Source organism: Sciurus vulgaris (genome assembly GCF_902686455.1).
Source record: "Sciurus vulgaris genome assembly, chromosome: 11".
In the NCBI taxonomy this organism is placed as follows: Eukaryota; Metazoa; Chordata; class Mammalia; order Rodentia; family Sciuridae; genus Sciurus; species Sciurus vulgaris.
The window spans coordinates 95,561,599-95,585,363 of record NC_136472.1 but is presented as its reverse complement, the minus strand read 5'-3'; the positions used below and the strand labels follow the sequence as shown (position 1 = coordinate 95,585,363).

Sequence of the window (23,765 nt, the reverse complement as noted above, 5' to 3'; positions counted from 1 at the left end):
ATTATACATTTTGTAACAATTAATTTGTGATCTTGAATATGATTATTCAATCACAAAGCTCTGTTATTCATGCAACATAGCACTGCAGGAAAAAATAATTTATAGCTTTTTCCAACTTTCTCCCTTGTCTTTGTCCTATGAGTAGTAAAAAAATGATATAAAATACAAAGTTAAAATAAGATGAACAGTTATCTTCACTTAAAAAAATTGGACTCATGATTGGAATTTAAAAATAATCTCCAGAGTTCTTCATTCTTTTTTAAATTTATGATGAAAATACTTGACATATACAAGGCATTCTATACATATGTATTGTGACTAAATGAATAAATAAATGAGAATAAATTCTTCCAATGAATTAAGAATATTGCCTCTATTTTCAACATGCTTAAAAGCTATCTACCTTGCAAAAATAACATCAATTGTATATAATGTTAAAATATGAAAGACTATTCCACAAAATAAGGCAATTCTAATTATATCAATGGGGCATTAAAAAGGAGCATGAAGAACATATACAAATGCAACAGAAAGTTTTTTCATATTCTGGGAAACTACATTTTCCAAATGAAAAGGATAAATTGAAGGATAATTAGAAATTAGATTGAAATAAACATGAAGGTAATTAGAAAAAGAAATATTGAAATAAACAAAAGAAAGTCTTTTATATCGATTATAATAAGTAAAAATATCATAAAATATAGATTACAGGGCTAGGGATGTAGTTCAGTGATAGAGCACTTGCTTAGAGTAAACAAAGTAAGCAAAGCCTTGGGTTTTATTTTGAGTACCACAGGAAATAAGGAAAGAAAATATTAACTCAGAGATGAATTCAAGAAACCCAAACCCATCTAAATTACATAGAGATTAAAATATGCTTTGGAAAAGTAAGAAAATACCAAAACAAGAAGACATAGCAAATATGTTGGGCAGGATGAGGGAACAGAATGAATGAGAACCAAGAGAAATTTGATAGTGAATTTAAACTTCATTGGAGAAATAAACATGAAATTTTAAGAAAACACTTTTGTGAAATTAGTGAGCAGCTACTTAACTAATATATAGATTGTAAGCAAAGATGGCTGCAGTAATTCCTTCCATGCTAATATGCATATTTTCCCTTACACCTTTTATACTCTTAGTACATGAAGTTTACTTCTCCACTCTATGAATCCGAATTTGACCATGTGGCTTATGTTAGACATAAAATATTAGCACATGTGATACAAGCAGAGTCCAGATAAGCATTTATGCATTGAAAGTCCCCTCTCGGATTGTTCTTAATACCTTAAAACTATAATATAAATGAGAATAAGCTAGTTTATTGGAGAAGCCACATGGAAGAAAATAAAGGTATTCAACTGACTGCCCGACAACCACTAGGCATTTGAACAAGATGATAATTCATCACCTAATCTCAGTGGAGGTACCTACAGTCTCACGAGTGACAAAGACAGGCAGGCTCAGCAGAAGAACCAGCTTTTCTATCCAAATTCCTCCACTTCAGTATTGTTAGCAAATAAAACACTGATTTTATAAGTCTCTACAATTTTAAGTGATCTGTTATACAATAATAAATAATGAATACACATTGCAAAATACATGCATTATGAAGTAAAAATAAAGTAGTGAAACTGACTCAAAAATGTATAGATTAATCATAGTCTCAGATACATACAAGTATTTAGAAAAAGTGTAAAGAAAGGATTTTTAAACAAATATAGCTATCATTATTGGTTAACACAATTCAAATATATATCTCAAAATATAGAACCTGCAATTCAATTATGTCCACATGAAGTAAAAAAATTAAATATAATATCTGAAACTAGCAGAAAATACGGATGAATATGATTTTGTTTGCATGTCATTTATAAACATAATGCTAACATCAGAATTATTAATGATATAAATTATTCATTAAATGTGTAAAAAGTTAAGTTTACTTTCACTAAGGGTAGGAGGTGCTACATTCTTGTGAAACACTGGAGTCACTCTATCTAACAGATCCAGCCCATTGCCACTGCATCTCCTCTGGAAACATTTCTCAATGCATGTTTTAGTCAGCTTTTTCACCTTTTAGTTTGAATCTATCCCAGTTATTGATTCTAGCTTTTATTTCTTATACTATGGGAGTCATGTTAAGGAAGTCTGATCCTAAGCCCACATGTTGAAGATTTGGACCTACGTTTTCTTCTATAAGATGCAGGGTCTCTGGTCTGATTCCGAGGTCCTTGATCCATTTTGAGTTGAGTTTTGTGCAGTGAGAGATAGGGGTTTAGTTTCATTCTGCTGCATATGGTTTTCCAGTTTTCCCAGCACCATTTGTTGAAGAGGCTATCTTTTCTCCATTGCATATTTTTGGCCCCTTTGTCTAGTATGAGAAAATTGTATTTATTTGGGTTTGTGTCCACGTCCTCTATTCTGTACCATTGATCTACCTGTCTTTTGGTGCCAATACCATGCCGTTTTTGTTACTTTTGCTTTGTAGTACAGTTGAAGATTTGGTATTGCGATACCCCTGCTTCACTCTTCCTGCTAAGGATTGCTTTAGCTATTCTGGGTTTCCTATTCTTCCAAATGAATTTTATGATTGCTTGCTCTATTTCTGTAAGGTATGTCATTGGGATTTTAATTGGAATTGCATTGAATCTGTATAGCACTTTTGGTAGTATGGCCATTTTGACAATATTAATTCTGCCTATCCAAGAACATGGGAGATTTTTCCATCTTCTTAGGTTTTCTTTAATTTCTTTCTTTAGGTTCTGTAGTTCTCATTGTAGAGGTCTTTCATCTCTTTTGTTAGATTGATTCCCAATTTTTTTCGAGGCTATTGTGAATGGGGTAGTTTCCCTAACTTCTCTTTCTGAGGATTCATCACTTATGTATAAAAACGCGTTAGATTTATGAGCACTGATTTTATATCCTGCTTCTTTACTGAATTCACTTATGAGTTCTAAAAGTTTTCTGATGGAATTTCCCAGTTCCTCTAAATATATAATCATGTCGTCAGCAAATAGGGATAGTTTGAGTTCTTCTTTTCCTATTAGTATTCTTTTAATTTCTTTGGTCTGCCGAATTGCTCTGGCTAGAGTTTCAAGGACAATGTTGAATAGAAGTGGTGAAAGAGGGCATCCCTGCCTTGTTCCAATTTTTAGGGGGAATGCTTTCAGTTTTTCACCAATTAGAATGATATTGGCCCTGGACTTAGCATAGATGGCCTGTAAAGGAATGTTAAGGAATGTTCCTACTATCCTTACTTTTTTTAGTGTTTTGAGCATGAAGGGGTGCTGTATTTTATCAAATGCTTTTTCTGCATCTATCAAAATAATCCTGTGATTCTTAACTTTAAGTCTGCTGATATGGTGAATTATATTTATTGATTTCCATATGTTGAACCAACCTTGCATCCTTGGGATAAAACCCTCTTGATCATGTTGCACTATCCTTTTAATATATTTTTGTATGTGAATTGCTAAAATTTTGTTGAGAATTTTTGCATTGATGTTCATTAAGAATATTGGTCTGAAATTTTCTTTCCTTGTGTCTCTGTCTGGTTTAGGTATCAGGATGATATTGGCTTCATAGAATGAGTTTGGAAGGGTTCCCTTCTCTTCTATTTCATGGAAAAAATATGGAATGCTTCACGAATTTGCATGTCATCCTTGTGCAGGGGCCATGCTAATCTTCTCTGTATTGTTCCAATTTTAGTATATGTGCTGCTGAATTGAGCACTGTTTTTAGCTTTTTAAAAGCATCAAACTTTTAAGTGAGCAGTCTCAATTCTAATGGATTTTTAAAAATTATAGATATTTTAAAAAAACATTATGTTTATAGCAGTATAATGTTTGGGACAAATCATTTAGAAGTATGAATGCCATTAAAGATCAGCATAATGGAAAATTATCATGCCATTAAATATCACATTAACATTACATATTAATGATGTGTGTCAATATTCACAATAATTTTAAATTATAATATTCACATAACTGCCAAGCAAAATGGAAAATTGCAAAACAGTGTATTTAGGAGGAGCCTTTTCATACTATATTTCTGGGTGTTGTTAGAAAAGACTAGGAAACATACCAAATTATGATATTAACATAAGTATGCAGTTTTAATTTTAGTAATAGTAGTAGTATCATTAACAACTGACATTTCTAAAAGTCATGCTGTACACCAGCAGAATATATAAAAACTAAGTGGATTAGGCCACTTAATAACATGCAAACAAATTCTATGAGAAAGATACTTTCATTATCTTTATTTCACCAATGGGGAGACTAAAGTTTGGAGAAGATAAAAAATATGCTTAAGATTGTATATCTAAGAAGCAGAGGAATCAGAATTTGAACCTAATCTGATCCAGACTTCTTTTCTGATGTGTGTGTTAGGGATGCTTTCAAAGATTTATGAGTATTATTACAAATACACCTGGAAAATGTTATTGAAAACAAATCTAATGGCCAACCAAATATTCATTGTTTTGTTTTTCTTGTCTGATAAAACTTTTATATACAGATATATGTCCTTGAGACAAAAAAGTAGAAAACACGCCACTTAATACTTGGAGATGATGTGATTTTATTACCTTAAACAAAATGACCTGACTAGAAAACTAACCATGTTAACTAATAATGACAGAGAATAAAGCTGGATATAAACTACTTTTCAGCATCTAAAATGCATGTACATCATAGTTGCAATGAAAATCAAAGTATTGAAGAAGAGTGAGGAAGGAATGAGGAAAGACATAAGGGAGGGAAAGAAAAAGGAACAAAATTAGCAGGCCGAAAAGAGTATACCCCAATATTTCAATTATTAAACCAAGTTAACTCAATTATTTTTGAGATTTGGGGCATGATCATGACCATTAAACCAGGAGATACTATTTTACAGTACTGAGTGGTCCATGATTACTGACAATCTATTTTGGCCATGATAAATGTCTTTTTCTGATTAATCTTGTTTCACATTAAAAGTCATTGAAACATAACACTGGAGTTTCTACTACTCACTTAACATTAGATTATAATTCTTTCAAATATGTATGTGTATTTCTCAGTTGACTATTCCTTATGTGAGGTATTGAAAACTATGTTTAGAGATAGGAACATATAAAAGGAATATATTTCAGAGAACAGAATTCCAATTAGTCTTTCAAATATTTTAACACATTCTTAGATCAAGTTATAACTGCAAGGAGGGATGTTCTTAGACCATAGTGTATTGCTGACTGCTTTAAGAACAGTGATGCCTATTATAGATATCTTCAAGGACAATTGCCACTACTACTACAGAGCCATTCATTACATAGTTAGAAAGGTTGAGTAGATGTCATGTTTCTGGGAACCTGGTGATTCATATTTTTCAATTCTATAGATATTAAATTATATAAATGATACTTTTTTTCTTCATAGCACTTAGATACCTCTGGTTCAAATTTGTGGCTTATGAATGAGTCTCAAAAGAACACATGCAAGAATAAAGTACACACATTTAACTTTATGTTTGATTACTTTTTAATTCTACTATTTTTATTTGATCTTATTTTTCATTTTTGCCTCAATTTTAATAAATGCTGTACTTTCCCTTGTTAGGTCCTTTTTTCAGCTTCATAATATTATCTTTTGGAGGAACATATAAGATGATTGACTTAATTAATAAAAGGACCATTTTTCAAAACCATTAAAGATGAGTGTTAATGTCTATCTATAAATATATGCAGAGTTAATTTAAATGTAATTATGAGTATAATCTTTTGTCAGATTTGGGTTGTTTGATATCCAAAAACATATTGGGTGGCTTTCTCTTGTGTGTTTAATTAAAAAAGTATGCCTCAAAAGCTAGTAGTCATTTCCTCCTGGATTCCTAACTAGCTTTGTGTCTCTAGATCAGAAATTATGTACTCTTTTTTTTAACCCCCTGATAATGGACACAGCAAGTTAATTTGTCAGAACTCTTGATGATAATAATATTTACTGACACAATGTTATCTGCATCAGTTGGGTCCATTTAACATATTATTGCTTATTAGGCACAAGTTTTCAAACAATATTAATTAAAAAATAAATTATAAAGCACAGTGTGATTATTTATCAGGCACTCAGGTAATGTAAATAAAATATTTATAAGTTGACCCATGTACTTTAGGATAATCAGACAATAATGAAGGAGGCAAACTCACAAATCATTTTAGTTGTTTAATAGGTACAGTAATAGAGGTATGTACACTGTGCTGTGTGTAAAATCATGTTCATTAAGGAAATAAGCTCTTCGATGCCTGAAAATAGTCTACAACTATTGACCGAGGACCTCATATGAGTGCACGTGATGCTAAATGTTAAAATAGAGCACGAAAGGACACAGAATTCTCAATTTTGGCTCCCCTTCTGCCTTAACAAATGTATTCCCTCTCTTGTCTTAGATAATTATTTTATTCCTAATTCTTTTGTTTCCCCTCTCATCCTTTATTTCAATGCATAATTTTTATTGAAAAATATTTTATCCATATATGGCTAAAATTTGAGTGTATAAGTCATTAATATATCATTTTACTGTTTTAATATCATTCAACACTGACCCAGATACATCACATAGAAAATCAAATGTCAAGGAATATCACCATACATAAACGAAGACTATTATTTGAGGAGATTTTGAAACATCATTTGAACATTTGTGCGTATGCTGTGTGTTACCTGTATCCTGTCCGAATCACCCAATCACACCCCAGATTCAGCTTTCCATTCACAATATATTTCTGGGAATGTTTTCATTATTCACATCTGTGAAGTTTTCATCTGTTTCAAATAATTTTATGACTACTTCTTACTGGATTTTTACTGACACAGGAAAATCATCGGTAAAAGCAACTTAAGAGGAAAGCATTACACAAATCTCCCTTGCTGTGAGTGAGTGCCGTATTCTATGTTTGAGAAGACTTATCTAGACAATTCATCAGTAAATAACCAGTATAAAGACTTTTGTTTGTGCTATCTAAAATTAAATGTGGTCATGTGGACTTGTAAGGGAAAGAGGCTCAACTGTCCACTTTAAAGAAAAGTTACTTAAAGACTACTTTCTTCAGGAAGCCCTTCTCACCAGCCCCTCCCGAGCTCAACAAAACATGCTGCTTCATGCTCTCATAAGTTCCTATTTCTAATAAAAGATCACATTGTCTTTGTTTTATCCACATATTTTCTATATTCTATATTCTAGAACTAAAATTTCACACAAGGGATACACATAATATTTGATGAAAGGAATTGGGAAAATGAACAGGACATTCAGTAATTTAACAGGCAAGCAAAAGTTATATCATCGAGGTAAAGTATCTATTGACTTTTTTTTTTTTTCCCTGTCCTCTGAGGGACCAGGGATTTGAACTGTGGTCCTTGCACATGCTAGGCAAGCGCTCTCCAATAAGAGCTATCTCTTCGGTTCCTATTGACTCCTTTTAATGCCAGTCCAGTCCTTTGAAATTTTGGCAATCACCGATTATAAACTTGAATTGATAAAACCTTTGTATTTCTCCTTAAGTTAAAAAATAAGCCCAGAATCAAAAATGCAAAGAATATGTTTACACTCACTGATAGGATATTGTAATACTAAAAAGTTTAATAATCACCAATTTGCTTTAAACTGATAGAAAAAACCTTTCATATATTACCATTCAGTTTTTGCTCTGCTTCTTCCTAAGATATCCTCATTAAATGTTAAAAACACACAGAAAATAAACTTTATTTTTCAGAAATCCCAGGTAACTTGGTTTATTTCAACCTACAATGTGGGCAATGTATTTTGGAGTAATTGCTTGTTTTTATTATTTTTTTTAATCAATGGAATTTCCTCCAAATTAAAAAGGTCAGATTTCATTTTATATATATAAAATATATCTATGTACTTTATACATTTAATATACATACATATATATGGCTGATATGTAGATAGATACACACACACACACATATATATGTAAATGATAGGGGATGGGCACAAATATGTATAGATTGATAAATATAGATATAATCCCTCCCCAGTATTTTAATTTTTAAAAATTATTTCAATTTGTTCTAATTCATTATACATGGCAGTAAAATGCATTTTGACACAGAGTAAATGTTTTAATTTTTTTGTAACATTCTTCTGTCTTTGAGACCAATGTGTCAGTGGCCTTGCCAGAAAGAAAAGTATAGTCTTTTCAGTTCTGTAAAGCAAATATAAGACTAAGATGACCATTTCCATTGTAAGAAAGTGGCTTCTAGACTGTTTTAAGTGTTACAATTTAAGAAGAACCACCAACTACAAATTTGATTCCAGATATAAAACAAGCACACAAAATAGTCTTGGGAAATCTTAATGAAAGAATGCCATTTATTCACAATTGTTTTTCTCTGACAAATCAGTTATTTTTATATGTGGAGGTATTTTCCCCTTATTTTTTCATTAATGCACAGACTATTAATCTGTTTATGTTTTTTCTTTTATTTTTTACAGAAAAGCAAACCCTGTTGGCATAAGTATACAGTGGCCATTGAGGCCAGAAAGTTTGTTTGCTGTAGTTCCACGGACACTGTAGCCTCAAACTGTTCCTGTACTCAAAGTACTTGATAAATGTTTCCTATTTTAGAAACATGAATTTTTCCAAGGTGTCCCTGGGGAAAGCCCTTCAAGCTTTTGTGATTTCTTCTAAATGTTTAAAATCACGCTCTCCTTATGTGTTCTGACTAACAATTATTGGCTTCTTTTCTGGAAATGAAATGTGCTTTATTTTTTATTCCTTTTTATTGGCTTCACACAGTGTCATGCCTTCCCCCCCCCAAATTGTAATTTATTTTTATCATTCAAGTGATAAAAGTAATGAATTTTAGTTCCTTTCTTGAACTCCAAGACTGAGGTAAAGAAACTAACAATTAATGCAGAGGAAAAAGCTATGAAATATTGAATAACAAGTATTCATATTGTAAAATAGTGGTATGACTTACAAAAGTGACTTCAATGTCATAGTTTATTAATTTATCATGTATTCAGGATGGAGAAAGTTTTGTTATATTGAATATACATCAGTAATAATGATATATGCATTATTTAGAATTCAATATTGAGTAAAGCTTTTGGAAAAATATCCAATATTAAATTATAAAATTTGGAGGAATTTATTTATTCCATTAAGCACATTAAAATGTTAAGCTAGCTGGATATTTAATAATATGACAAATTGCTCAAATATATTTGAAAAAAATACAAAATGACATATATAGTGTCTTAATTTTATGAATAACATATGATACATAGAAATGCATAGAAAAAAATAGGAAATGATTTTCAAGTGTTTTCATTGAATGCTTTTAAAATTAATATGCAAAATATGCAATTGAAGATGAATATAAAGGCAAATAAATCAATGTAGTGTACTACATATAATTATAAATTTATTTACAACAAAAGTAACATAATTCAAACCATTGGAACCATTTTTTGGCCACACACGTGCCAAAGGATTAATGAAAGTAATTAAAAATGATATATGGGGCTCTCTTGAGCCACCTCTGTGCAGCCTAGGTGTGGCAAGCGCATCGCACACTGTTCAGACCCACCCTAGTCTGATACTTGCAGCTCTTTCTCGTCAAGATGCCTGAGGAAGGGCACCATGGAGAGGACGAGGTGGAGACCTTTAACTTTCAGTCAGAAATTGCCCAACTCATGTCTCTCATCATCAATACCTTGTGTTCCAACAAGAAAATTTTCCTTTGGGAATTGATATCTAATGCTACTGATGCCTTGGACAAGATTCCCTATGAGAATCTGACAGACGCTTCCAAGTTGGACAGTGGTAAAGAGCTGAAAATTGACATCATCCCCAACCCTCAGGAGAGGACCTGGACTTTGGTGGACACAGATATTGGCATGATGAAGACTGATCTCAAAAACAACTTGGGAACCATTGCCAAGTCTGGTACTAAAGCATTTATGGAGGTTCTTCAGGCTGGTGCAGACATATCCATGATTGGGCAATTTGGTGTTGGACTTTATTCTGCCTATCTGGTGGCAGAGAAAGTGGTTGTAATCACAAAGCACAATGATGATGAACAGTATGCCGGGGAGTCTTCTGCTGGGGCATCATTCACTGTATGGACTGATCATGGTGAGCCCATTGGCCAGGGTGCTAAAGTCATTCTCCACCTCAAAGAAGACAAGACAGAGTACTTAGAGGAGAGAAGTGTCAAAGAAGTGGTGAAAAAGACTCACAGTTCAAAGGCTATCCAATCACCCTTTATTTGGAGATGGAACAAGAGAAGGAAATCAGTGATGATGAGGCAGAGGAAGAGAAAGGTGAGAAAGAAGAGGATGATAAGGATGATGAGGAGAAACCCAAGATTAAAGATGTGGGCTCAGATAAAAAGGATGATACTGGTAAAGATAAGAAAAATAAAACAAAGAAGACTAAGGATAAATGTATTGATCATGAAGAACTGAACAAGACTGAGCCCATTTGGACCAGAAACCCTGATGACATTACTTAGGAAGAATCTAGATAATTCTACAAGAGCCTCACCTATGGCTGGGAAGACCACCTGACAGTCAAGCACTTCTTTGTAGAAGGTCAGTTGGAATTCAGGGCATTACTGTTCATCCCTTGGTAGGCTCCCTTTGACCTCTTTGAGAACAAGAAGAAGAACAACATCAAACTCCATGTCCATCGTGTGTTCATCATAGACAACTATGATAAGTTGATACCAGAGTATCTCAACTTTATTTGTGGTGTTGTGACTCTGAGGACCTGCCCCTGAATATCACCCAAGAAATGCTTCAGCAGAGCAAAATCTTGAAAGTCATCTGCAAAAACATTGTGAAGAAGTGCCTTGAGCGTTTCTCTGAGTTTCAGAAGACAAGAAGAACTACAAAAATTTCTATGAGGCATTCTCTAAAGATCTTAAGCTTGGAATCCAAGAAGAGTCTACTAATCAGTGATGCTTTTCTGAGCTGCTGCATTATCACACCTCTCAGTCTGGAGATGAGATGACTTCTCTGTCAGAGTATGTCTCTCACATGAATGAGACACAGAAGTCCATCTATTACATTACTGGCGAAAGCAAAGAGCAGGTGGTCAATTCTGCTTTTGTGGAGCATGTGCAGAAGCAGGGCTTTGAGGTGGTATACATGACTGAGATTCTTGATGAGTACTGTGTGCAGCAACTCAAGAAGTTTGATGGGAAGAGCCTGGTCTCTGTGACCAAGGAAGGCCTGGAGCTATCTGAGGATGAGAAGGAAAAAAACAAAATGGAGGAGAGCAGGGCACAATTTGAGAACCTTTGCAAGCTCATGAAGGAAATCTTGGATAAAAAAGTCAACATGGAGCAGATCATGAAGGCCCAGGCACTTTGAGACAACTCTACAATGGGCTACATGATAGCCAAAAAGCACCTGGAGATCAACCCTGACCACCACAATGCGGAGACACTGCAGCAAATGACAGAGGCAGACAAAATTGACAAAGCTGTCAAGGACCTAGTGGTGCTGCTATTTCAAACTGTGCTGCTGTCTTCTGGTTTCTCCCTTAAGGAATCCCCATACCCACTCCAATTGCATCTACCACATGATAAAGCTAGACCTAGGCATTGATGAAGATGAAGTGACAGTAGAGGAACCCAGCATACTGTCCCTGATGAGATACCCACTCTTCAGGGTGATGAGGATGCATCTTGCATGGAAGAAGTAGATTAGGAGTTGCCACTGAGAAATCTGCCCTCTGTATAGTATCCCCCTGGCTCCTACAGTAGCCTTGAATGGCCTTTTCCCTCCTGGCTTCCTCTGTTGATTGATGTTCTAGTGGTTTTTCCTCTGTCCTTGGTGTTTTAAGGCAGGAAACAGGGCCTTCAAAACCCCATTCCCCACCAATTCTGGCAGCAGGGTTGGATGTTATATTGTGTTTTTTGTTGTTTTATTTTGTTCCAAAATTAAAGTATGCAAAATAAAGAAGATGCAGCTGTATACAAAAAAAAAAAAAACATGATATATGAATAGCTCTTAAAAGAAAATAAGACACCAATATTTATAACAAATTATATATGTGGCATGCAAAATTATTAGAAAATCTTTAACTTTAAAGAAATGCAAATGACTTTAAAAAGATATTTAAGCTGGGGCGTGGTGGCATGCATCAATAGTCCCAGCTAAGTTACCCACTTCAAAACAAATTAACAAAGTCAAAAACACCAAAATATTTAAAATGTAAAAGAGACTATATTCCAATGAAGGGTATTTAAATAAACACTTTTAGGAATTAAATAGGTAAAATCTATCTACAATGATATTAAAAGTTCAGTCATTCATACAAGTCAATCCATTTCTTAGGATTCAGGAAAATAGGAAAGTGTCAAATTGTTTATGACTGAAAAATAGGAAGATATCAATAGTTGGATAATAGATCAATTGATTATATAATATGTGGTAGACTGTTACATGATAGTGAATTCTAAATTATCAAAATGTTTAATGATGTGTAAAAATACACACATTTTATATTAAGATAAATGTTGAATAGTACATATAAATATAGGGATTCAATCACATATATTTAAGTGTAACTGTGTAATAAATATATAAATTAAATCAGAAAAACAAAAGTATTGACATTATATATCCATGAATGGAAAAATCATATATTATTTCTTCTTCTGTACACTGTTCTTTATCTTACAAGTATTTCACAGTTTTGAAATTTAAAAATTAATTTGTATTCCAGTGATTCATTTTTCTCAAGGCCCTCTTTTTCACTACTAATAATTTACTAAATTTTAGGGACTAAATAACGCTCCTGCTGTGAAAGAATTTTCAAAAGAAACAATATATGAATTATTTTAAAGTAGTTTTGTTTTCCTTTACCAGCATGTTGAAAAGAGGACCTGACCCAGATATGAATGGGTTTCTATTACTATAAGTAATTCTTTAGAATCTGTTTTTAGCTTCATTCCTAAAATTAAAACATAATAGCCTGTAGACAATTAATAAAATGATGCTGTATAAATACAAACAATACTGTAAGCACATAGGAATATCATAACTTCTAAGCACTCCTTTGAATTAAGGGGACTAACGTTTCTTGAATAAATCTTTGCTACTATATGAAAAGCACAAGGTTTTCTTTCAATTTATCATACTGAGGAATCACTGTTGCCTTTATAAAAAGACATTATTAACTTTATCAGATAGATGGCGACATTAATGTTCACAAAGGCAACTAATTCACATAATGTCACACTGTTTTACACCAATTTAATTGAATACAGCAAAAACCTATTAAACATCTTTAAAATACATAAAATAATATGCAAATCAGAAAGTACATAGATTTGAATACACCTTCTATGGGTGATCTCTGCCTAGAAAGGAGAAAAAAAAAAATCATTCCTACTCATGGCTAGGCATATTTTCTATAACAAATTATTGCACGTATTCTAAGAAAACTTAGAAATGTCTTATTTTTATTTCATAAGAATATGAAAGAGATTTTTTTTCAGCCAGGAACAGTTGGCAGAGAGACTTTCTGTGGAGACATGTAAGAAGTCAGGAGCCAGTGGGGTCTGGGACAGGGCTGCCATTGGCGGTGCATGGTAACTGCAGAATTGTTTGGGGAGAAAGTACACGTGGCCAAATATACTTCAAAACATCTCTTTGTGAATAAAAGTTGATTTGACCTATACATTTCTAAACTTTGTTGAATTAAGATACATTACAACATCCACAAGGGCGTGCATGCACACACACACACACACACACACACACACACACACACACACACGACAGATAGATAGAGATATACCCAAAGAATATAAAAAGGGAATCTTAATCTATTATTACTTTTCTTTTAGTTTGGTAACATGCTTTGAAATTTTACATTTAGGACTGAAAATCTTTCATATATTGGCTAGAATTCATTTCTAATTATTTGTTAAGAGCCAAGAGCCTTTTTAATAGATCTGGCAATAGTTTAAAACCATTTAAGAAATTGTATCCAAGATTTTTCAAATCCAATATCATTATCTCTTAAATTTTCTGTTTGTAAGACATTCTAAATATAATTATTTCCAAAATGACTTCAAATAATTTTATGTAATTTAGTAAAATGATTATTAACTCCAGAACTCAGTGGCTTTACTGGTATTTCTTCATTTATTTTATGATTCATGCTTGATATTTTAAATATGACTGAAATAAAATGATTTTTTATTGAAACCATATACCAAAATCTCTACATCAGTGATATTCTTTTTATCAACATACTCTAATACATACAAAAACAGGGAATTCACTAAATAAGTTGAATTTTAAAGGCATTGATTTATGACAAATCATTGATAACTTCATCAGAACTCCACATTGGCCCTACATGATTGTTACTATGCAGATTTTGTACTGAGAAATTAAGGTGTGCCCCCAAAATTTTAAATCCTGCTCAGTGAAAAAAAGAGTCAGTGGGAATGTTGGTACCTGTCCAATAAAGTGGGGGTTCTAAATGAGAAAAGGGAATGATTTTTAAACAGAGCCTACCTCCTAAAACAGTAGATAATGGGTTCTGCTGCATGGAAAATGATAGTGTAAAATATAAAAAACAATGCAAAGGGTGGGAGCCTCCTCCATTTCTTTTCCAACAGCAATGGTGCTTTCTATTTTCTTGAGGTTTTAGTGTCCTGTTTTTGTAGCTTCCCCATTGTCCCATGGAGGGCCATCCCTTGCTCCTATGATCCCTATTTTTATTACCTATTTTGTCATCTTTCTCTTGGCACATAACTGCTGAACCATATCTTTCATTTTGTTTTTGCTCACTTTCTTTGAAGTTTCATTCTTTCCCTCTTCTTCCAATGCTACAGTTTTGAAAACTAAAAACTATATTCCAGAAGACCCTTTCCCTTCATTTCAAACTTACTTCCTTTTGACTGCTAGATGTTTCTACTTGGATGTCCAAGATGTATCTCAAACGTAAAACCCTTGTTATTGTGTGGATATGGAATGCCCCACAAAGTTTCATTTGTTGAAGGCTTGGACCCCATCTGGTTGTGTTATTGGGAGGTTGTGGAAACTGTAGGATATAGCCTAGTTGGAGAAATTAGGTCCCTGAGAGCATGTACCTGGGTATATCTTAACTCTAGTCTCTTGATCTCCCTCTCTCTCTCTCTTTCTGCTTCCCAACTAGCATGAGGTGAGAAGCTCTTCTCTATCATACCTGCCATAATGTTCTGCCCCATCACAAACCAATAGAAATGGGGCCAAGGGCCCATTAATTGAAACCTTTAAAACCATGAGCTAAAATAAATAGTTCCTCCTCCCATTTGTTTTTCCAGGCATTTTGTCACAGTAATGGAAAACTAACACACACAATGCTCTCAAATGAAATCTCAAGACTCCTCCAAAAATGATTCTTCAAAATGTCAACCTAGATTCTTCAAATATAATTCTTATTTCTGAAAGTTGTGATTCCATTTTACAAGTTTTCTCAATGCATATGTGGAAGTCATCCTTGCCTCAAGGACTGAGCCTTATGCTTCTGCATTGATGAGTCATTAGAGATAGTTTGCCCTGAAAAAGGACGTCACCCTAGGTGATGTGACTCTCCTCTCTGGAAGGCAAACAGCTGCGATTTGTTCTCACCAGTTGACCCAGAGAGTGATTCCATTTCAAAGGGATGGGGTCTGTGCTATACATCACTATATCCACTACAGATACCATCTTAGAGCAATTGAAAATTCTGTGTAAAGTGTCATACTGTTAATTTTATGATTACATCATATTTGGAGAGGAATTGTTAGAGTTCTGTCCTTATATTTTAATTCATATGTAAGTACTTTGAAGTTTATCTCTGCTGTCAATTAATAAACACAAGGTGCATGCAGTACTGTTTCAAATGATTTCTTACATTGTATACATTTAGAATTTTCATAATTTTTAGGTCTGTTTAAAATTTTGCATAATTTTTGCAAATAATGAAATATAGGAGTTTTAAGAAAGAAACACTTTTGTTTATTAACATTTTCATACATTCTCTCAGCTAAGTTGTGGCATGAAAAGTAAAATGTTTAACATTTTTTTCTCCTTGTCTTGAGTCCTCTTACTGAGGCTTAATTGACAAAAAACACCCCTCATTATTTAAGAAGTTTGTTGGAAACAACATTTAAGATTGATATAATTTGTTTTATGTGCAAAACTGTCAATGGTAGAAAGTTTTAGAAGTTAGACTTTTACTTCATTTAACAAAGAATCTTGTAATAGCTCTGGCTATCAGACAATGAAATGTGAAATTCCTTATTACTTGAGTTACCTAAACAAGTAAATAAACATGAGTGAGTTAAAATTTAGACCCACTTTCCTCTGCATCTGATATAATAGCTATGGATAAGAATCCAATTTTTTTCTCTCTGATGAACTTGAATTAGCAGGATAGAACAGAACTAAATAGAATAGAACAGGGTGTATGGGTCAAGGTTTCACTGTATGGCCCTACCCTTGATATGTGCAAGGGTGCTATGGCATACTCTAAGTGCACTGCATCTAATTTGATGGTAGATTCAAGCCCACTCTCTCTGTGCTGGAAAGACACTGAGTTCCAGAGGAGCCATAATCATTACTGATTCTCCTGATAAATGAGACATATATTTAATAAAAGTCTGAATCTTATAATCTTTAAAAAGATTGAATCAGCATCCCAAACTCAGTGGTCTATAAATGAACAATACTATGTCATGTTGGTTTGTACAAGATGTAACATCTTCTTGTATTTGCTTTTTAAATATATTCATTGCTTGGTTTAAAAACTTTATTTTTATGAAACAATCATAAGAACAATTAAGTGATAATAGAGTTTACACGTGTAAACCAGGAATAATTTCCAGATAAAAAAAGTTTAGTAAAGTTGAATCTGAGTTAACTGTTAAGTTCTCCACTTTGGGTTAATTCAAGTGTTAGTATGTTACTTTTATCTTTCCTTTTTCACTCTCTTCATCTATATCTTCCACCCTTTCTCTACCTTTCCTTCCATCCTTCTTATCTATATGTGAATACATTCTCATTATTTTATATAATATACATTATTCTAGGCAGATGCAATCTGTATATCTATAAATTTGACTTAAACAATTTACATCATATCCACTCATCATACATATGAATTGTACATATTTTCTCTGAATAAGTAGCATATAAAAGTAAAAAACAAAGTAATTTTTGTTGTTTTGAGTATTTGTAAATGTAAATATATGGGGAATCAATAACCAAACAGGAGTTAATTAGTGTTTAAAAGGAAGGTTACTGAAGATAAAAATTGAATATGTTGACCCTTGGAACTTAAATGTGTTTATGTGGTTTTATTTTGAAACATTGTCACCTATTTATTGTCTACATATTCAGTAACATAAATGCCGTTTATAAACGTACAAATAAGAGAACAGTGAAAATAAAATGAAGTATATAATGTTTGGGAGTATAGATAGAATGAGCGCTTGTATTATTTTTCATATGGTAAATTGGTTTTATTTACATTTCTCAGTTCAAAATTATTCCCTAATTAAATTAATATACAATGGCACACATATTTGGATACCATTCTGAATATTTATGGTTCATTTTAAAATTTATAAATTGTGCTCCTAGGACACAGAATAAGAAGCTGTGACTATTAATAAAAAAAAGGAAAGCATTACCATTAATAGTTTACACTAGGGAGGATAAAATGAAAAGATATGTTTTGGATGAATGCATTTGACACTTATGTCACCCTTAAGATACAAAATAAAATTCGGGAAACTATAATATTATGCAAAAACCTATTTTACCTTTCCATTTTTTAAACAGGAGACAAGCAATCAGAAGCATTCTTTAGTAGGCTAAGGAGTAGAATTTTAGAAAGAAATTAACAGTTCTAGCTGTGGTTTGCCTCTGAGAAGGCATAAGAAAATTCAATCATTTCCTTAATTTTCCATCATTAATGGAAGAAATCAAAATATAGCATTTTAAAGCTGGCTTAAAATTATTTGAAAAATATAAAATGATCTATGCATGAGCAAAAATCACCATAAAATCCTGTTTGAATGTTTGTTTGAACTCTCAAATTATATTGACATGGACTTAAGTAATGGATACCACCTAAGAGCTAATTTGTTTCCCTTTTACCTTTCTGGCTTTTATTTACCTCCATTTCAATTTAAGTGGATCATTTTTGTGCTTTCTGAAACTTCTAAATTTCCCGTGATTTATATAAATATAATCCCAAAGTGTTATCTCTTCTGCTACTGCACTGGATTGCCTACTTGACTGACTAGAAATTGATACTTACAGAAAATCATTGTATCCAGTAGGTGGAAAAATAATTATTAGAGTTCCATATATTTACTTATGCAAAATTTTGGATAGTCTCAATATTAATTCTTATGGGATTAAGGAAACATCATAATGCTTTCTGTGCATCATATCTATAGGTATTAATGTGGTCATCTTGGTCAGAACTTTTTGATTAATGACTGTCCCCAAACAAAAGTTTTATGCATGTCTTTTGGTATCAGCTGGGGAAAGGTAAATGGTATTCTTTACCATATAACTTTCATAATGATATTCATCTATTCCACAGAAAAGTCATGGTTTTTTAACTTGTAACAATGTAATTGATTGTTCATTTATGTAGTATTTTAGATGATGAGTATATTGCTGTTAAGAGACGAAAACAATTTGTAATACAAAATTGTACTCATATTCCTCACTTACTTGTTGAAATAATATTTTTGTAATAAAATCATCAAAATTACTGAGAGAAATTTCAGTTTATTTTTAAAGAGACAAAAGACAACTCAGTGCTCTTGTATTTAAGGTCTGAATTACAACTGAACACAGTAGGTGCTACATATGGCCAATTAATAGAAACTATATTTTATTTCAAGTTTATAAGCATTAGTAACCTGTAATTAAACAATATGTTAAATTCCTTTGGTAATAAAACACATTTTAGTGATAGAAACTCAGTGTGAACTAAATCCAATATGTGGATAATTTTCTGGGAGAATATTGCATTATCATGCATAATTGTTTAAATGACTGAACAAACAAAACTGAAATGGGCAGGAATACAACTGGGACCCAGGAGCAAGGTGCTGGAAAAGTCACATCTTGACAAGATCTCTGAGCTCTCATCCCTATATGATTACAGAAGAACATGAAGTTTTGATCTAACCTCCTAAGACCAAAATTACTATTTACTGAGATATAGAGGCTTGCAGAAAGAAGTATGGGGGGGGCCATGGTTGTTGCTGCCCACGGCAACAATCCTGCGGGAATAAATCAGAGGTGGACTGGGAATGAACTACTTCTATTTCTGAGCTGCTTCCTTGCTTACTTGCTTGTTCACTACTTTACAGAGGAAGAGAGACTTTGCTTAGAGGAAGAGAGGCTTTGCTTACAGGAAGAGAGGCTTTGCTTAATTTTAGAGGTGCTACGCTTTCAGAGAGGCTACTATTATCAGAGAGGCTATTTTTTAGAGGTCTGCTTCTTCTTCTTAGAGGTGATTCGCTTCTTGGAGGTGTGGGGTGCAGCGTGCAGTGTGCAGCCTGCAGCCTGAGTTCTGTGATCTGCGATCTAGGACTTAGAGGTGTGGCTTTAGTCCTCCTTCCTGTGATCGAGAGGTGTGTGCTTAGTCCCGCGTTCTGTCATCTCCTCCCAGGCGAAGAGAATGTCTTATATACCCTAAGGCATCCAATCAGCTTAGGATTAAATAGCACCATTGGAGCATGTGCCACGGTACCAATTAAAAAAGAATGTGGAACATCTGTTGACCACTAGCGCAAAGGAGACATTAACTAATCAGGCAAAAGGTAGATCACGCCGTGTTAACACTAATTATGCACCACCTCTTGGCCCAATGCCAGCCATCATCTTAGGGCTACTTAAACATGTCTCTGCATATGGTGGCAGAGAAATCAGTCATTTTATTTAGGATGTGTTAATATTACAATCATTATCCTCATTTTGATTTCTGTAGTAAACAACAAACTGGTCTTGTTTCTACACTTGACCCATCCTGCCTATCCCTACAACATATTCTCACATTACAGATAGTAAGATTTGTTTCAAAATTCAAGTCACATTATGTAGTTTTCTACTCTAAATCCTTCAAGAGAGCCTTTCTTAACTGAGGCAGAAATCACATGTCCTTAGCCAGGTCTGCAGACACTGTATGATCTGGATTTCTATGCCCTTTCAGACCTCATCCCTGAGAGTTAGACCTGAACACTTGACTCAAGTTGTACTGGCTTAGGTTCACAAGACAGGCATACTCCTAACCTTGTGTCTGTATGATCATCCTTTCAGCTTGGAAGGAGCTTCCACCACATACATTAATTGGCAAACTGCTCAAAGGCTTAACTGCTATCTCAATGTTACCTGCCTAAAAAGGTCCATCATATTTAAGACCTTACCTCACTTAGACAATAAAACTTCCCCCTAGAATTCAGACACTCCTTAGAATTTCTAAAGTACTTCAACATTGTCTAATTATTCCCTTTAGATTTTAACATTGTAATATATCATCCAATTTTTTATTTATTATGTTAATTTTGTATTAGGAGATATTTGTGAGACTATATTTGCCAACATAGAAACTCTGGAAAGGTCCTTTTTCTGTTTATTGTTGTATCCCAAACCCTTAGAACAGTAATATTTACATAAAAATATTTGTTGAGTAGATAAATAAATACTACAGATATCTATTAGTGAGAATTAGGTTCAATTGTAATCAGTAGTAAAATAACAATGGTTATAATGACATGTTTATCTTTCCTCTAAACAGCAGAATAAGGGGCTTATGTGGTGACACATTAATTATCAATTTTGGTTCAATTTTGTTCAGTATATGGCTGCTAATTAAGAGGCCCTACTTGAGTCCTTCATTCATAATCTAAGCAGAAAACTAAGGAAAAACCAAATGCAGGCATATTCCCTATACTTAAATCTCATTCTGGAAGTTGCACATACCAATTCTTTTTACATTCATTTTCCAGAATTAGTCAACTTGCCACACAAGACTCCAAGTAAGTTGGGAATTTGTTCCTATTCTCTAAAATCTGTGAGGTGAAAATTCAAGGTTGTATCATCAGAGAAGGAAATAAAAAGTGACTTTCGTGAATAACTAACCATTCTTGTCACAAAATCCAAATTAGAGATGTTGACTAAGTAATATAGATGTGATAATATAAAACCATCTAGGCCAGTGCCAGTCCTAATTTAAAAGTTTTCCAGAATAATTAATAGTTCATCTTTCATATTTAAACATGTACTAATTTTGGTAATAAAGCACACAAATTAAATTGAGAACTGTAGATCAAGGCAAAAATTTAGGCTAAAGTTATATTTTGGGAACCCTGGAGTACATAGTGCATTTATCTGTTTTTGTTTTTATTTTTAATTTTTTTATTTATTGTAAACAAATGGGATACATCTTGTTTCTCTGTACATGAAGTAGAGGCATGTAAGTAACTAAGTATATGAATGGGCTTGGAGACATAGTAAATGGATGTAAAAGAGAGAAGTTCCTAAGATTTGGTTCTCAAGTACTCTAAAATTAAGGTGTCAAAGAGAATGAGAAGTTAGCAAAATGTCAGAAAAGGAACACCAGCAAAATAAGAGGAAAATCAAAGGAAAACTGGTGTTTCAGAGTCTAAAGAAGATAGAATTTCAAAGGGAAACATGTCAATGATCTTGGTAAATGAGGTCAAATGAAAACTGAGAATTTATTAGATCTAGCAATGTAAGAATAATTATTAATCTTAAAAGTAGTTATTAGTCCAACAAAATGCAAGGAAAGCAATCAGAAAAAGAATACTTGGTGTTTTGAAAAGTTTTGCTTTATAAGGAAGCAAGGAAGTGGTGTGTTAAAGGGATAATCATTTTTTTTTTCTTTTTGCCTAACATATATCTCAGCAAGTAAATATGCTAAAAAGAGTGATTCAGTAAAAAGTGAAAATATATGATATCTGGAAAGGAGGCAGCAATTATAGCCTTGACAAAGTGAGAGGGATAAAATCTAATAAATACAAACAGGGATTGTAGAGCTCTTTGTAATTTTATTGTTCTTGTTGTTCTAATTTGTTATACATGATAGTAGTATGCATTTTGACACATCATACATAAATGAAGTATAACTTTTCATACTTATTGTTGTACATGGTGTAGAGTTACACCAGTCATGTAATCATTTATGCACATAGGGTAATAATGTCTGATTCATTCTCCTATCCTTCCTACCCGTATACCCACTCCCTTCCTTTCAATCCTCTCTGTTTAATCCAAAGTACCTATATTTTTCCCTAGTCACCCCCTACTTCATTGTGAATTAGCGTCCACATATAAGAGAAAACATTTGGCCTTTGGTTCTTCGGGATTGGCTTATTTCGCTTAGAGTGATATTCTCCAGCTCCATCCATTTACCAGAAAATTATGTAATTTCATTCTCTTAAAGACGGAGCAACATTCCTTTGTGTATATATACCACATTTTCTTTATCCATTCATCTATTGAAAGACACCTAGTTTAGTTCCATAGTTTAGCTACTGTGAATTGGGCTGCTACAAACATTGATATGGTTGCATCACTGTAATATGCAGATTTTTAGTCCTTTGGTCATAAACTCAGAAGTGGGATAGCTGAGTCAGTGGTTTCATTCCAAGTTTTCTGAGGAATCTCCATGCCGCTTTCCACAGTGGTTGCACCAATCTGCATTCCCACCAGCTACATATGAGTGTACCTTTTTCCCCAAATACTGGCCAACATTTATTGTTGCTTGTATTCTTGAAAATTGCCATTCTGACTGGAGTGAGATGAAACTTTGAGTAGTTTTGATTTGCATTTCTTTCATTGCTAGAGGTGATGAGCATTTTTTATATGTTTGTTGATTGACTGAATTTCTTCTTCTGTGAAGTGTCTGTTCTGTTCCTTAGACCATCTATTGATTGAGTTATTTGGGGGAGATGTATTGTTTGAGTTTTTTATATATTCTGGAAATCATTACTGTATCTGAGGTGCAGGTGGTAAAGATTTCCTCTCATTCTGTAGTCTTTCCCTGTTCACATTCTTTGTTTCCTTTGCTGAGAAGAAGCTTTTTAGTTTGAGTCCATCCTACTTATTGATTCTTGATTTTACTTCTTGCGCTTTAGGAATCTTGTTAAGGAAGTTAGTCCTAAGCTGACATGGTAGATATCTGAACCTACTTTTCCTTCTATTAGGCACAAGTTCTCTGTTCTAGTGCCTGTCTTTGATCCACTTTGAGTTGAGTTTCATGCAGGGCGAGAGATAGGGATTTAATCTCATTATGCTGTATATAGATTTCCAGTTTTCCCAACACAGTTGTTGAAGAGGCTATCTTTTCTCCAATGTATGTTTATGGTGCTTTTGTCTAGTATGAGATAACAGCATTTATGTGGGTTTGTCTCTGTGTTTTATATTCTGCATCATTTGTCTATGTATCTGTTTGGGTGCTAATACCACACACACTGTTTTTGTTACTATGGCTCTTTAGCATAGTTTAACTCTGTTATTATGATGCCTCCTACTTCACTTTTTTGCTAAGGATTGTGTGGCTATTCAGGGTCTTTTATTTTTACAAATGAATTTTATGATTGCTTTTTAAATTCTATGTAGAAGAATTGTGTTGGAATTTTAATAGGAATTGCATTAAATCTGTATAACAATTTTGGTAGTATGGCCGTTTTGATGATTTTAATTCTGCC

General features: G+C 33.3%; 1 protein-coding gene and 1 pseudogene across 2 annotated transcripts in view; one reads left to right on the top strand and one right to left on the bottom strand.

Moving 5' to 3' along the window:
• The window catches only part of CNTN5 (contactin 5), a 1,212,510-nt gene that overhangs the window by 1,027,949 nt on the left and 160,796 nt on the right, over positions 1–23,765 (bottom strand). The gene's annotated exons all lie outside the window — the stretch shown is intronic.
• LOC306639388 (heat shock protein HSP 90-beta-like) lies at positions 9,565–11,740 on the top strand (annotated as a pseudogene). The gene has a single exon. The product of its transcript is annotated as a heat shock protein HSP 90-beta-like (transcript).